Source organism: Triturus cristatus, chromosome 2_2 (genome assembly GCF_964204655.1).
Source record: "Triturus cristatus chromosome 2_2, aTriCri1.1, whole genome shotgun sequence".
In the NCBI taxonomy this organism is placed as follows: domain Eukaryota; kingdom Metazoa; phylum Chordata; class Amphibia; order Caudata; family Salamandridae; genus Triturus; species Triturus cristatus.
Genome location: NC_140582.1, coordinates 322,439,397 through 322,454,178, shown reverse-complemented (window position 1 = coordinate 322,454,178; position 14,782 = coordinate 322,439,397).

The following is a 14,782-nucleotide window of genomic DNA, read 5'->3' as shown; positions in this document are numbered from 1 at the left end:
AGAGCGATGGGTGGTGCAAGCTGCAGTGGCCTCCTGGTTAGAGCCCTGGCACTTAATATTTTACAAATTAAGCACTGGGTGGAGCGGGCTGATTTCAGGCTCCAGCAGGGACTGGGAGCCTGCCCTGTTGGTGACACTGTGACCTGACCCCGCCCCTCCCCAGATTCGGCTGACTCAGCAAACTCGGCCAAGTCAATGAAAAATAAAATGCTAATAAAAGTGTCTTATCGTCACTTTATTTTTCATTCTCTGCCTTTAAGCAGTGGGGCGACGCTCCAAGCCACTCCTGCAAGTCAATATTGGAGTCCCTATGTAGGTCTTGTTTCCCTGTCCCGGTGAACTTTGTCCTTCTATTGGCTATTAGGGGCCACTGGCAGTGTTCTTTCCAATGTCATCTATATTCCTGCCATTTACTTCACTAAAGGCTCTGTTGATCGCATAGGAAGACCCAGGGCCATATCACTGAATCAAGGCATACGGCATCAGCTGTTGTGTTACTGAAGGGTTCCCTATGAGTCTAAGATTATCAGCTCCATAGACATTCTGTGGAGGATAGTGTTTGCATTCCTAATGAAAGTCTCTCAAATGTCTCCCACTGTGGTTGTAAAAGGACGTTGTAGAGTCTTACCCTGTCAATGAGTTCAAACAAATTTGGTCATGATCAAATGCCTGTTTCTAGATAAAGTGTTCCTTTATCTAGAGAATAGGCAGAATAAACAGTGTCAGCTGAATCCTAAAAATGTAATATTCAGAGCTAATATTCAAAAGCAATATATGTTCTTCAGACATTTTCTTTTTTCAAATACTTTTTTTTACAAAATGTCCTTATTACTTCAAAAAAGCTAAAGTGTTAAACGGTAAATTCAGTTCCTGTACGTTCCTTGTGAATTCTGCAAATGACAGCAAGGCAGATGTGTGCACTTCTTTGTACAGAATGTTGGTACATACGCTCTACTCAGTAATCTTATAACAAAAAGGCATAGCTATATAAGGAAAATTATTTACTAATTAGAAATTGTATCGCAATGCCATTTATATAGTGCTTCACATCCTTGATGAGGCATCGAAACAGCAGACGGGTGGCACTCTACACCGCCCAGGAGGCTTCGTTGCAAGGGTTGCCTATGCCGGAAGTGTTTTGGTGTTCTGCACGAGCAGCTACATGCATTGGCGCTGTTAACTGGCGTTTCTGAGCCCAGACGTGTAATGGCAAGAAGAGTGAGTGCTAGGACGCATCCTCCTTTAATCAATTAATTTCTATGCATGATCGAGCGGGTCTCTATGGAATCTACCCATGACAAAGGAGGTGGGACCTGGCAGACGCTCTCTATATATTCCCCTAGAGCACCAGGTGAGCAGCCCTGGGGCATGCATTGAATACAGCCGACAATGATAGATGATCCGAGTCCATCTAGGAGTGGCAATTTATTTATTTATTTATTTATAGAGCGCGCAAATACCCGTGGGTGTCTCGACGCTATGGACTGCAAGGAGTAAGTGTTATTGAAATGCTCATTGATTGAAAAGTCAGGTTTTTATGAGTTTCCTGAAGGTAGATAGCGTTGGGCATGTTTTTAGGTGTTGGGGAAGAGAATTCCATAACTTGGTAGTGGCAATGGTGAAAATCTTGTCACCCCAGGATGCCTTATATGTGCGGGGAACCCTTAGCAAGTTGGCAGTTGAGGAGCGTAAGGTTCGATTAGGCACATGGGCACAAAAACGCTTTTTTCAGAAAGTCTGGTCCTGTGTTGTGAATGGCCTTAGAGGCGATGCAGAGGGCCTTAAACTTGATGTGGCTTGATATTGGTAGCCAGTGCAGATTCCGGATCACCGGGGAAATTGAGTTGTACTTAGGGGTGCCCGTTATTAGTCTGGCGGCGGCGTTCTGCACCATCTGTAATCTCTTGATAATCTTTTGTTGGGCATTAATAAACAAGCCGTTACAGTAGTCAATTTTTAACAATACTAGCATGCTAACCAGTGTTTTTCCTGCATTTGGGGGAAGAAACGGTACTAGTTTTTTAAACATTCTGAGAGTATGAAAAGATGATGAGACGATGGTGTTTGTATGGGCTAAGAAGGTTAGCTTGTCGTCGAATATGACCCCCAAGTTTCTAGCCTTGGGTACAGGGAGGGGTTTAGGTCCCAAGATGGTCGGCTACCAAGTAGGAGACCAAGCTGGATGTAGTTTGCCAAATATCACTACCTCCGTTTTATCGGAGTTCAGCTTTAGGCAGTTCTCAGCCATCCAGGAACTGATGGCAAGCATGCCAGTTTGAAAATTGGCTGCAATTGATTCTCCGTCGTTGTTAATTGTAAGCACCAGCTGTGTGCCATCGGCGTAGGTTGTCAACCTGATCCCATGGGTTTTAATTACCTTGGCCAGGTCCGACACGTAGATATTAAATAGTGTCGGACTCAAGGAGGATCCTTGTGGCACTCCGCAAGGGAGGGTAAATGGGGGGGGTGGGGAGTTAAATTCGCCAAGACTCACCAGCTGAGAGCGATTGGATAGGAAGGAGGCCAAAAGTTCCTTTGCTTTAAGTTTGACACCTAAGTTTGAGACACGGTCGATCAGAGTGGCATGGTCGACCGTGTCAAAGGCCGCTGATAAATCCAGCAATATCAGAATTGCTGATCCACCTTGATCCCGAGTGGCTCTGATTTCATCTGCTGCCTTAATAAGGGCAGTTTCCGTCCCATGGCCCTTTCTAAAGCCAAATTGTGTCTCATCCAGAAGATTGTTTCTTCAATGTTTTGAGCTAGTTGCGTGTTCATTATTTTTTCAAAAATTTTGGCTGGGAAAGGGAGGTTTGTAATGGGTCGTAGTTTTTGGTGTCTAGTGGGTCTAGATGCTGCTTCTTCAGCAAAGGTTTGATAGTTACCCTTTTCCAGGCTGTGGGGTAGATACCTGTATCGAACATGGCGTTGCAGATGTCTGCAAGGTTAGGGGCTAGTAGTCAGGAATGAGTTTTAATACCGAGGGTGGGCAAGGGTCCGTTGGGGAGCCCGATTTTATGGTTTGGATGTGGTCTTTTATTAATTCAGGTGAGACTTGATGAAAGTGCGAAAAAGAAGGGGAATTGTTGTTATTTTCAGGAAAGATTAGGTGATCGTTTTTTGATTGCGTGGTGAAGTTGTCGTATATTTTGCTGACTTGGTCTTGGAATGCACTGACCAAGGCATTGCATAGGTCCTGGGTAGGGGATTTACTGTAGATCTTGATAGTTTAAGGGCTACCTGAAAGAGACTCTTATTGGAGTCTTGGGCTGCTTCGATTTGATTGGTGTAGTATTTACTTTTCTCGGTGATTAGGAGCTGTTTATATTGGTGGATTGCCTCTTTATAGCGTGTTTTATCGGAGGTGTTATAATCTCTGCGCCAGTGTCTCTCGAGGTTCCTGCAGCGTTGCCTTTCTAATCTGAGGGTTTCGGAGAACCAAGGTGCTGAAGGAGAGGTTCTGTTTTTTGACAGATTTTTGAGGGGTACCAATACTTTAAAGGCATTGTTCAGCCAGTCGGAGTATTTGGAGGAGGCTAGTGTAGGATTGGTTTTGGGCTTGTAGTTGGATGCTAACAGTTGAGCGTTAAGGAGCTGCTGATTTATTTGGCTCCAGGCTCTAAACTGTTTAGGCCTGCTAGGTATAGATGAAGGGGAGTTTTTTTTGCCTGGATGTTAAATAACACTGCCCAGTGATCAGTCCAGGTCAGGGGTAGAGTTTTAATAATGGATAGATTGGTATTACTGGTGAAGAGCCCGTCTAACGTGTAATGAGTAAACCATAGCCTATAGTTAACTTAAGTTTGTGTTTGCTGAACTGCAGACAGGGCCATCTGTCAACATATGAGAGCTTTAAAGCTGCACATCCGAACCTAGTGAAAACAGTCAAGTGGAAGCTGAAGAACTAGAGGTTTAATGTTTATTAAATGTAACTTCCCGGAAGCTCAAGAACTAGTGGTTTAATGTTTATTAAATGCAACTCCCCTCTGTTGATTGCGGGCATATTCTACATAATAATTTAGAATTTTTAACGCATCTATTTTGGCAACAATCTGGATTCCACCATCTCCTCTTTCAGATGGTATTGGAATATTAATATTTTGTGAGAACCGCAAAAAAACTTGTGCTCTTAGCTTTTAAGGTATGACGCGTCACTTTACCAGTGAAGATTTGCCAGTTAGTCTGTGCATGTTTGTTACTCTGCAGTAGAGTATTTATGCTTCCTTGTATTCGGTTGGTCTGGCTCGATAAGGAGAGCCTAGGACAGATGCGCTGCTTTCAGTGAGTGTGATTTCAGAGCAGTTGATAAAGTGTGCACGTTTAATTGATGTCCTGGGGGAAGGGAGCTTCAGCGAAGGTGCCTGTCGCACACTGCCTCGCGCTGAAGCTGAGGGAAGCGCAGTGGAAGGCTCCCTTGGCAAGAACAGCGGCTGGCTGAAAAGGTCTTCGGTCTCGGGCGGATTACCATGAAGCCCGCCTACCACGTCTGACTGGCTGAACAGATGCTGACGGGCAGAGGAGGCCATGCCTCCCACTGCCTCAAAGAACAAGCATTGGCCGCGCGGCCGTGACAGTGACGCGGCCGCGAAAGTGAAAGTGATCGCGGGCTGTAAGGGTGCCCGCGAGCGATGCACTTAATGACCCATGACGGAAGCGCGTAACCGCAAGCTCTATGCCACAAGCAAAAGCGTGTGGTAGCATTTTCTGAACCCCACTCACTAAAAGTCCCGCCATAGCAACGCATGCGCTGGCTCAGGCGAGACCTAAAGATGAGGACCAGCGACAATGCCTGTTTGTTCAAGGGCTGTAAGGAAAGAGTTGCAGAGGGTGCAGTCAAGGCATTGGTGGTAGAGCCGCATACACCAAAACCATAGAAATCTTAGGGAATAAGCGGCAAAATGTGCAAAGGCTCTCTCGTGTACCGAAAAAGGGCATTAATCAAGGCTGATGCCATGGACTCAGGTGTTGAAGGCTTGCAAAGCAGAGGAAGAACAGAGATTTCAGGCATGCATGCTCCCCAGAAACTAAAGCTTTGAACTCTTTGCAGTTCAAAATATGGGCCAGGTAACCCATGAGTTTGGTATTAGACATACTGGCATATTAGTATATACACTTTTGAAACTGGCAATTAGCCAGAACAAGGTAAGACTTTCACACAATTTTGAAAGGGTAAAGATTATATGTTCTCCCTAAATAAATGTTTATTTTAATGGCATAATTTTTTTTTTAACTACCATATTGTGCCACAAAAAAATAGGCTTAGACCAAGTTCAGAACGGGGAGATTATAATTTAGTTCAAATATCCAACAATTCCTACACCACCCTAGAATCTCTATTCGATAACTACACCAGGCCTCTTCAGGTGTGAAACACAGCAACTTGCTGAGTTAACTGAGAGCTACTGGTGAACCTAATATGCACATCTGGCACCCAGTAGAAACACGGACTGCAGACTAAGCAATTTTACGCTTCAAATCAAGAAGAGACCACCGAAGGCACGGTGCACAGTAGAAGGCGCAATTGGAAACAATGTGCTCAAGAAATGTAGTATCAGGAGAGCCACTCGCCAATAATCTAACGGGGGATACCAGAGATTCAGACATGTAGTATGCTGTGCTAGAATAAAACTAGACACATCCTGACAAATGAAAATAATGCACCTCCGTGTTTTAATACATTTAATTTCAATACTTCTATAGTGCAAATATCGTTTTACAAAGGCAGTTGGCACACTGTACAAAAGACGATTACCTTAATAACGAATACAATGTGCTAATAATATATCAAAAATATTAATCGACACATGTAGAAATTTAAAAGAGCAAATAAACCAATTTTACACTAAAAAATGTAACAAAACATGGAGAGGAAGCATGCCACGTGAAATGAAAAGTAGAAAAACAGTTACTTTCGATTGTAAATTACAATAAAAGAAATCCAAATGTTTTTTAAAATCACAACAAAAAAATAAAAGAGCGAGAAAGACCAGTTCGGACATGGTTTACGCATGTTTCATGAAAACTGAAATCTACAAAATGTAATCTTTTTAAGTAAATGATAATCTGCGAATAGCGCAACAGAGGTGGCAGACAACGAGAAGAGGGTACATTGCTCCATGTTTTACAAGCAAAGAGTGTGAAAACGTGACCCAATTCAGAAAGCCATTTGCGGGTTCAATATATAGGTGCAATGCCTTTTTCATGAGTGTAAATCAAAGTCTGCCGTCCGCAAAACGTGGTTTCACATTCGTAAAAAGATAAAATGACACATACATATATTCCAGTGAGTTCATCTTCTATCAAGGGCGTGTCAAAGAGGATGGGAACGCTCTGAAAGTTTGTCGACACACAGAAACGTTCTTGTAAGTCGGTATTCACAAACGTTTCTATCATGCCCCTTCCCACTTTTGATGACAATCTTGAAATCCTTTTCAATGGAAATAATCGGAAGGAAAGACACCCAAAATTGTTAAATCTTGAGGTGAAATTTTCCCTGTGAAGTAAAGTCGTGAATTGCAGATGCGGAACTTTGTGAGATTAAGCATGCAGATATCTAGGGCTACGCTATTAAGTAATTGGCAATTTTCAATTTTTTACTGCGACTTTCGCAGCTTTCCCAGATACTTCTGGGAACCTTTGTGAATTCAAAAATATTTAAATCTGTACCCAGCCTTAGAAGTAGACCTAAGGATGAAGATTTCTGATTTGGGTTTTAAAGAATCTGAATGCTTCTCTTTTTCGCTTAGTGAAATTCTAGACAGGGTTGTCTAACTATGGGCAACTCACTAGTCCACACAGAGAATAATACATTTTTGTAACAAGCAAGGTATTTTTCCTAAATTCAACACTTTACAAATCATTCTGTACTGTGAAAGGGAATAAATGCAGTAGCATGTCTGGGAATAACAAGACCAGTATAGTGTACTTGGAAGTCATAATCCAAATATTCATTCTTAGAGAATAACATCTCATTACAATGAGTAAAGTTTTAAGTACATCTTATGAGCTGATGGAGCCACTTTTACTTTGGCCAGCACTCAAGACTCCCCTGATAATAAGCATGTCAAGTTGTATGATAGGTTGTGGTAGGTTGAGGATGGCAAAGATAGGGAGCAGATCAATCAATCAAGTTTCTTGTAGAGCACAATTACTCACTCGTTAGGGTCTCGAGGCGCTGAATGAACTAAATAATACAGCACATGGGGACGGAAACTAAAGATTTGCAAAGGTCCTATGCCTGAGTTCCTCAGGCCATGCAATGCAGTTACGGGTGTCCTCGATGGTTTCAAATGTAAGGTTCCCCCACAGGCTCATGGTCTCTCCTGAACCTCCTTTCCCAATTAACACACACCAATAAGAAGATATTTTGTACACATTTCCCTCAAGCACAGACACCTTACCGGTGCCTCCTACCTTACACCTGTCACGCAACAAAAATACTTGTCTTATCGTGCACCCCCTTAACCTACATGCAAACACATCTCTCTCACACATGCACAAAACAATTGTCACTCCTTCACCCCCTAAAAACTGCAGAGGCGTCCTAGGCCAACTCCAGAAAATGACCTTTTATCTTTACGTCCACTCCTGTCACTAGGAAAAAAATACGCAGGCTATCCTGCGGTTCTCCTAAGTTATAAACCAAACCAATACAACTGGTCCCTGCTACAACCTACAAATGTACTTGTACTGTAGTGCTGTTGGACAGGCCACATGAAGGGCTTGCTCCCTCCCCGCATGACAGGGCCCGAGCCCCGGCCCTCCAGGTGTTACCCACAGAAACAACCCGCACCCAGACGGGACTCCTGCCCCCGGACATCTCTGTATCATGGGGCCGAACCACTACCGGCTCCCTCGCCCGGCCCGGCCGCCATCTTGGACACTGCACCCCGAGGCCACGTGCCCTCAGCTCGACCCTAACCCTGGGCCTGGCCAGGCCCCGACATCACCATCCACCCAGGAGGTGAACGGACCACTTGGCAGGTCGATGGGAGAAAGAAGTGTCGATGGCTCTCCCCCGCCAGGTGCCGATCGCCCCCCAGCTCCCCCGGGCGCTGGCTCCACCCCCCTGCTGGGTGTCTGGACTCCCTCATCCCGGACCTCCCGACCTCCAAGTGCGAGGGTCCGGACATCAAAGGGCGCCAGACCTATAACTGGGGCAGCTCCAGAGCAGGAAGGCAGTTGTATCCTGGAGTCGAGAGACACCGAGAAGAACTCATCCTTGACGGACTACCGGCGCTGCCGTAGCCCTGCCTTGTGAACTATCATCCTGCCTGCTGGCGCTGCCGCGGCCTTCTGCATCCTCCATCCTCGTCGGGACCTGCTGGCGCTGCCGCGGACCGTTGTAACTACCACCTTCATTGGGACCTGCTGGCACTGCCGCGGACCGTTGTAACTACCACCTTCGTTGGGACCTGCTGGCGCTGCCGCGGACCGTTGTAACCACCACCTTCATCGGGACCTGCTGGCGCTGCCGCGGACCGTGTAACGACCACCTTCACCGGGACCTGCTGGCGCTGCCGCGGCCCGTCCAGCTAGAACACCGAGCTCGAGGATTGTGAGCTATCCATCATATCATCGCATCTACCAGATTGGTAACAAGACTGTCCCGCTACCCCCTTTCCCAACCAAGAGACTAGAATCGAGGGGACCCCTGAGTCCTGACCTCCTTGTACCATTCTATCGTACCTAAAGATTGCTTATAAAGAACGTTAAACCTTATCTTTGTGTGGTGTACATCTGTGGGGGGGAAGTTACTCGTCTGTACGATCGCTGGAGACGGCTCTCCCCGGAGACCTCTCCCCTTGTCCTCGGCCGACCCTCCCGGTCCGTCTAACATTGGTGGCAGCGGCGGGATCCGAATCAACGCGTAATCGTACAGAGAGTAGCTCACCCCACGACGAAACCACAATGTCAACCAAAGAGAGCGGATCCACCGAGAAATTCCAGATGGAGAAATTGGAAGAGTACAGCCATCGTGAATTGAAACAATTCTGCATTGAACTAGGCATTGCTACCACCGCCTGAGTACCAAAGACGATTTCAAGCACGCCATTGAGTCGTGGGCAGAAACCGGGGCCGCGAGATCCCCGGACCAAAACATTGCAGCATCAGAGAGGAACACCACGGCTCCCGAGGAGCGAAGAACGGGTCTCTCGCAGGAAGAGATCCAAGAGAGAGAAAAAAGCAGACTACATGAGCTAGAAATGGCACGGCTCAAAATGGACGGTGAACTAAAATTAGCCGAACAAAAACTGAACCTAGAACATCTGCGGCTCCGAGAAGAACGGGAAGAAAAACAGAGGCAGAGAGAGCTCGAAGAAAAGAGATTAGCGTACGAACACGAGCGCAAACTGGCAGAAATAGACCTACGGAAGCAGAACAAAGAACTGGAGGTGCCCGAGCGACCGCGCACCCCGGGAGCGACAGAAAAGAAAGTCCACATCCCCAAGGATGTCGTTCGAGAGTATGTCCGAGAGGACGACATACAACAGTGGTTTAAGGCCTACGAGATCGCCATGACCTCCCACCGGATCGATCGAAGTGACTGGGGAGCCGGTCTATGGGGGAGGTTCGTCAATGAAGGCCGCGATGCCCTGTTACAGCTCCCAGACCATCTGATGTCATCCTATGACCACATGAAGGCTGCCCTCCTCACCCGATATGGGCTCACACCCGAAATGTACCGCCAGAGGTTCCGAGACTGCACCCGGATCCCGGGTACAACTTGGGTGGAATATGTCAACTATTTCAGCCGAGCCTTCGAGGGTTGGATCAAGGGAAGCCACGTAACGACCTACGAGCAACTTTTTAATCTCATGGTGTGGGAGCACCTCTCTAACAACTGCTTCGTCGAGCTCAGGCAGCACCTCCTCGACAGTAAATTGACTGACCCACGGCAACTCGCCGCAGAAGCTGACCGGTGGGAAAGCACCCGAGTGGGCCGGAGAGGGCCGCACGAACAGAACCGGAACAACCAAGGTCAGCACCGTCCCCGAGGAGGAGGAGGAGGCCAGGGACGAGGAAGAGACACCGTCCCGGCCGCTCCCGCTGCCAGCACCCCGCCCCCGGCCAGCCGGGGCAACCCCCGATGCGGCCGGGGTTCCGAGCCAATGTCACGTGTCACCGATGCCAGCGAGTCGGCCACTACGCCAATGACCCGAACTGTCCACAGAACCAAACTCCGAGACCCCGCCAGGTAGCTGCCGCCGCCCTGGGGGGAGAACAAATCTCCGAAGAACAGGAAGAATACGAGCAGGAACAACAAGAGTGGGAACCGGCCGCCATGGTTCTAGCGTGCCTAGGGGGAAGAGACATGGTCCCGCAGGCTCCCCTACCCGCCAACACCAGAAAATATAGTCAGTGGATGAACATTAATGGACGCCGGGCCGAAGCACTACGTGACACGGGGGCCAGTGTGACGGCCGTCCGCTGTCACCTGGTAAAACCAGAGCAGATCCTGCCGAACATTTTCTGCCCCGTCCGTTCAGCCGACAATTCGGAGAGTCTATGTCGGATGGCCTGCGTCCCCTTCGAATGGGGAGGAGTCTCCGGCATGTTGAAGGTGACGGTCCGAGATGATGCCCCCGTGGACTGTCTCCTGGGGAATGATCTTGAGAGTTCCCCGTGGGCCGCCGTGGAAAGAAAAGAGCACCTGGGGATGTTGGGCCTCCCGGACTGGGCGTGCGTAACCACCCGGTCCATGGCCGCCCGTGCCATCCCCCGACCAGAAGAACCAGAATGGCCAGCACCTCCTCCCCCGATCGCTCCAGTAGAGGACACCGACCATACCGACCCCCCAGAGCAAACCCCCGAAGGGCTCGCTCAGCCCCAGGACCTTCCCAACCTGGCTCAGTGGCATCAAGAAGGGGGGCCCACCCAGGAACAGTTCCGTCAAGAACAGAAGACCTGTCCCTCCCTCGAGGGACTCCGCCAGCAAGCCCTCGCCCAGAGCGCAGGGGACACCACCGGAGCCCATTGGATCTATTGGGACAACGACCTATTGTACAGTGAACAGAGAATCGCGGAGTTAGGGGCCAGTCGAGTGCTGGTGGTGCCCCTCCGTTTTAGAGACTTCCTGTTAAATTTGGCCCACGATGTCCCTCTGGCTGGACACCTGGGCCAGGACAAAACCTACAGTCGCCTGGTGACCCACTTTTTCTGGCCGAAGATGAGAAACGACGTCCTCAACCACTGCCGGTCCTGCCCCACGTGCCAGGCCAGCGGGAAGAGCGGCCGCAAACTCAAAGCACCTCTGCAACCCTTCCCAGTTGTCACCACCCCGTTCGAGAGGGTGGGAATAGACATTGTGGGGCCCCTGGACCCCCGTACAGCACAAGGACATCGGTTCATCCTGGTACTGGTGGACCACGCCACCCGCTACCCCGAGGCTGTGCCCCTGCGAACTGTAACAGCCCCGGTGGTCGGCCGGGCCTTAATGGGGATCTTCTCCCGGGTGGGCTTCCCCCGAGAAGTCGTCAGCGACAGAGGCACAAACTTTATTTCGAAGTATATGAAGTCCCTCTGGCAACAGTGCGGGGTCACCTACCGGTTCACGACCCCCTATCACCCTCAAGGAAACGGACTAGTCGAGCGGTTCAACCGCACGCTCAAGGGAATGATTGGGGGATTGGAAGAGCCCCTCCGTCGCCAGTGGGATGTACTACTTCCGTGCCTCCTCTTCGCCTATCGAGAAGTTCCCCAGAAGTCCCTCGGCTTTAGCCCTTTCGAACTCTTGTACGGGCACCCTGTGCGAGGGCCCCTCAGCCTAGTCAAAGAAGGTTGGGAGATGGCCCCCCTAAAGACCCCTCCAGACGTCTTCAAGTACCTCCTGACCCTACGCAATCAGACCAGGCGATTCAGAGAAATGGCGAAAGCGAACCTTGAGGCCAGTCAGGAGGACATGAAAAAATGGTACGATCAACATGCTTCCTCCATCGAATTCGAACCTGGCCAACAAGTGTGGGTGATGTCCCCCACCGAACCATGTGCCTTGCAGGACAAGTGGACGGGGCCCTTCAAAGTGGTCGAACGCAAGAGCCCCGTCACCTATCTCATCGATATGGAATCTCCCCGGAACCCCCTCCGGGTCCTCCACACCAACAGACTCAAACCCCACTTTGTGCGCTCGGAGCTCAGCCTCCTGATGGCTACAGACAGTGGAGCGGAAGAAGACTCCGAGCCTCTCCCTGATCTTCTGAAGATTCGTGAGAAAGATGGTTCCGTGGACGGGGTCCGGCTCTCCGATGCACTCACCCCGGAACAGCGCCAAGGCTGCCGGGACCTCCTGCTGCAGTTTGCTACCTTGTTTTCCCTCACCCCAGGGGTCACCCCCTGGTGCTTGCACGACGTGGACACTGGGGACAGTCCCCCTATCAGACACCGGGCGTACCGCGTACCAGATCGGGTACGGGCCTGCATCCAAGAGGAGGTATCAAAGATGCTCACGCTCGGGGTCATCGAGCCCTCGGACAGCCCCTGGGCCAGCCCGGTCGTGCTGGTCACCAAAGCTGCTGCCCCCGGCACCACTCCTGAGCTCCGATTCTGCGTCGACTATCGGGGCTTGAATGCTGTCACCAGAACCGACGCTCATCCCATCCCCCGAGCGGATGAACTGATCGACCGCATGGGGGCTGCCCGCTACCTCAGCATCTTCGACCTAACAGCGGGCTACTGGCAGATCGGTCTCACACCCCGGGCCCAAGAACGATCCGCCTTTTCTACCCCCGATGGCCACTACCACTTCAAAATCATGCCCTTCGGCATGAAGAATGCCCCAGCTACCTTTCAGCGACTGGTGAACCAAGTCTTGGCGGGGCTCGAGGAGTTCAGCGCCGCCTACCTGGACGATATCGCTGTGTACAGCCGCCACTGGTCCGACCACCTCCACCACCTCCGAGAGGTCCTGCAGGCCCTCCAACGGGCCGGCCTCACAATCAAGGCCAGCAAGTGCCAAATTGGTCAGGGGTCCGTGACCTATCTCGGACACCAGGTGGGAAGCGGTCTGGTGGCCCCTCTGCAACTCAAAATCGCTGCCATCCAGTCCTGGCAGCCTCCAGTCACGCAGACCGAGGTCCGAGCCTTCTTGGGGCTCACCGGCTACTACCGGCGGTTCGTGAGGGACTATGGCAGCATTGTGGTGCCCCTCACGGGACTCACATCCAAAAACCACCCGAAGAAGGTCAACTGGACCCCAGACTGTCAAGCGGCCTTCGAGAAGCTGAAAGCCGCCATGTGCACTGCTCCTGTGCTCCAGGCCCCCGACTACAGTCGGGAATTCATCGTACAAACAGATGCCTCCAACCATGGCATCGGGGCGGTCCTCTCCCAGCTGAACTCTGAGGGACTTGACCAACCGGTGGCCTTCATCAGCAGACGCCTCCTGGCCCGAGAACAGCGCTGGAGCACCATCGAGAGGGAGGCCTTCGCAGTGGTGTGGGCCCTCAAAAAGCTCCGGCCCTATCTCTTCGGTACCCACTTCCGGGTGCAAACAGATCATCGACCCCTGCAGTGGCTAATGCAGATGCGGGGGGAAAACCCCAAACTATTGCGTTGGTCCATCTCCCTGCAGGGGATGGACTTCACTGTGGAACATCGACCGGGCCAAGACCACGCCAACGCAGATGGCCTGTCACGCTTTTTCCGCCTCGACGAGGAGAGTCCCCAAGAGGATGGGTGACTCTCCCCGCCTTCAGCTGGGGGGGACGCATGTTGGACAGGCCACATGAAGGGCTTGCTCCCTCCCCGCATGACAGGGCCCGAGCCCCGGCCCTCCAGGTGTTACCCACAGAAACAACCCGCACCCAGTCTCCAGACGGGACTCCTGCCCCCGGACATCTCTGTATCATGGGGCCGAACCACTACCGGCTCCCTCGCCCGGCCCGGCCGCCATCTTGGACACTGCACCCCGAGGCCGCGTGGCCTCAGCTCGACCCTAACCCTGGGCCTGGCCAGGCCCCGACATCCCGGCACCACCATCCACCCAGGAGGTGAACGGACCACTTGGCAGGTCGATGGGAGAAAGAAGTGTCGATGGCTCTCCCCCGCCAGGTGCCGATCGCCCCCCAGCTCCCCCGGGCGCTGGCTCCACCCCCCTGCTGGGTGTCTGGACTCCCTCATCCCGGACCTCCCGACCTCCAAGTGCGAGGGTCCGGACATCAAAGGGCGCCAGACCTATAACTGGGGCAGCTCCAGAGCAGGAAGGCAGTTGTATCCTGGAGTCGAGAGACACCGAGAAGAACTCATCCTTGACGGACTACCGGCGCTGGCATAGCCCTGCCTTGTGAACTATCATCCTGCCTGCTGGCGCTGCCGCGGCCTTCTGCATCCTCCATCCTCGTCGGGACCTGCTGGCGCTGCCGCGGACCGTTGTAACTACCACCTTCATTGGGACCTGCTGGCGCTGCCGCGGACCGTTGTAACTACCACCTTCATTGGGACCTGCTGGCGCTGCCGCGGACCGTTGTAACCACCACCTTCATCGGGACCTGCTGGCGCTGCCGCGGACCGTGTAACGACCACCTTCACCGGGACCTGCTGGCGCTGCCGCGGCCCGTCCAGCTAGAACACCGAGCTCGAGGATTGTGAGCTATCCATCATATCATCGCATCTACCAGATTGGTAACAAGACTGTCCCGCTACCCCCTTTCCCAACCAAGAGACTAGAATCGAGGGGACCCCTGAGTCCTGACCTCCTTGTACCATTCTATCGTACATAAAGATTGCTTATAAAGAACGTTAAACCTTATCTTTGTGTGGTGTACATCTGTGGGGGGGAAGTTAC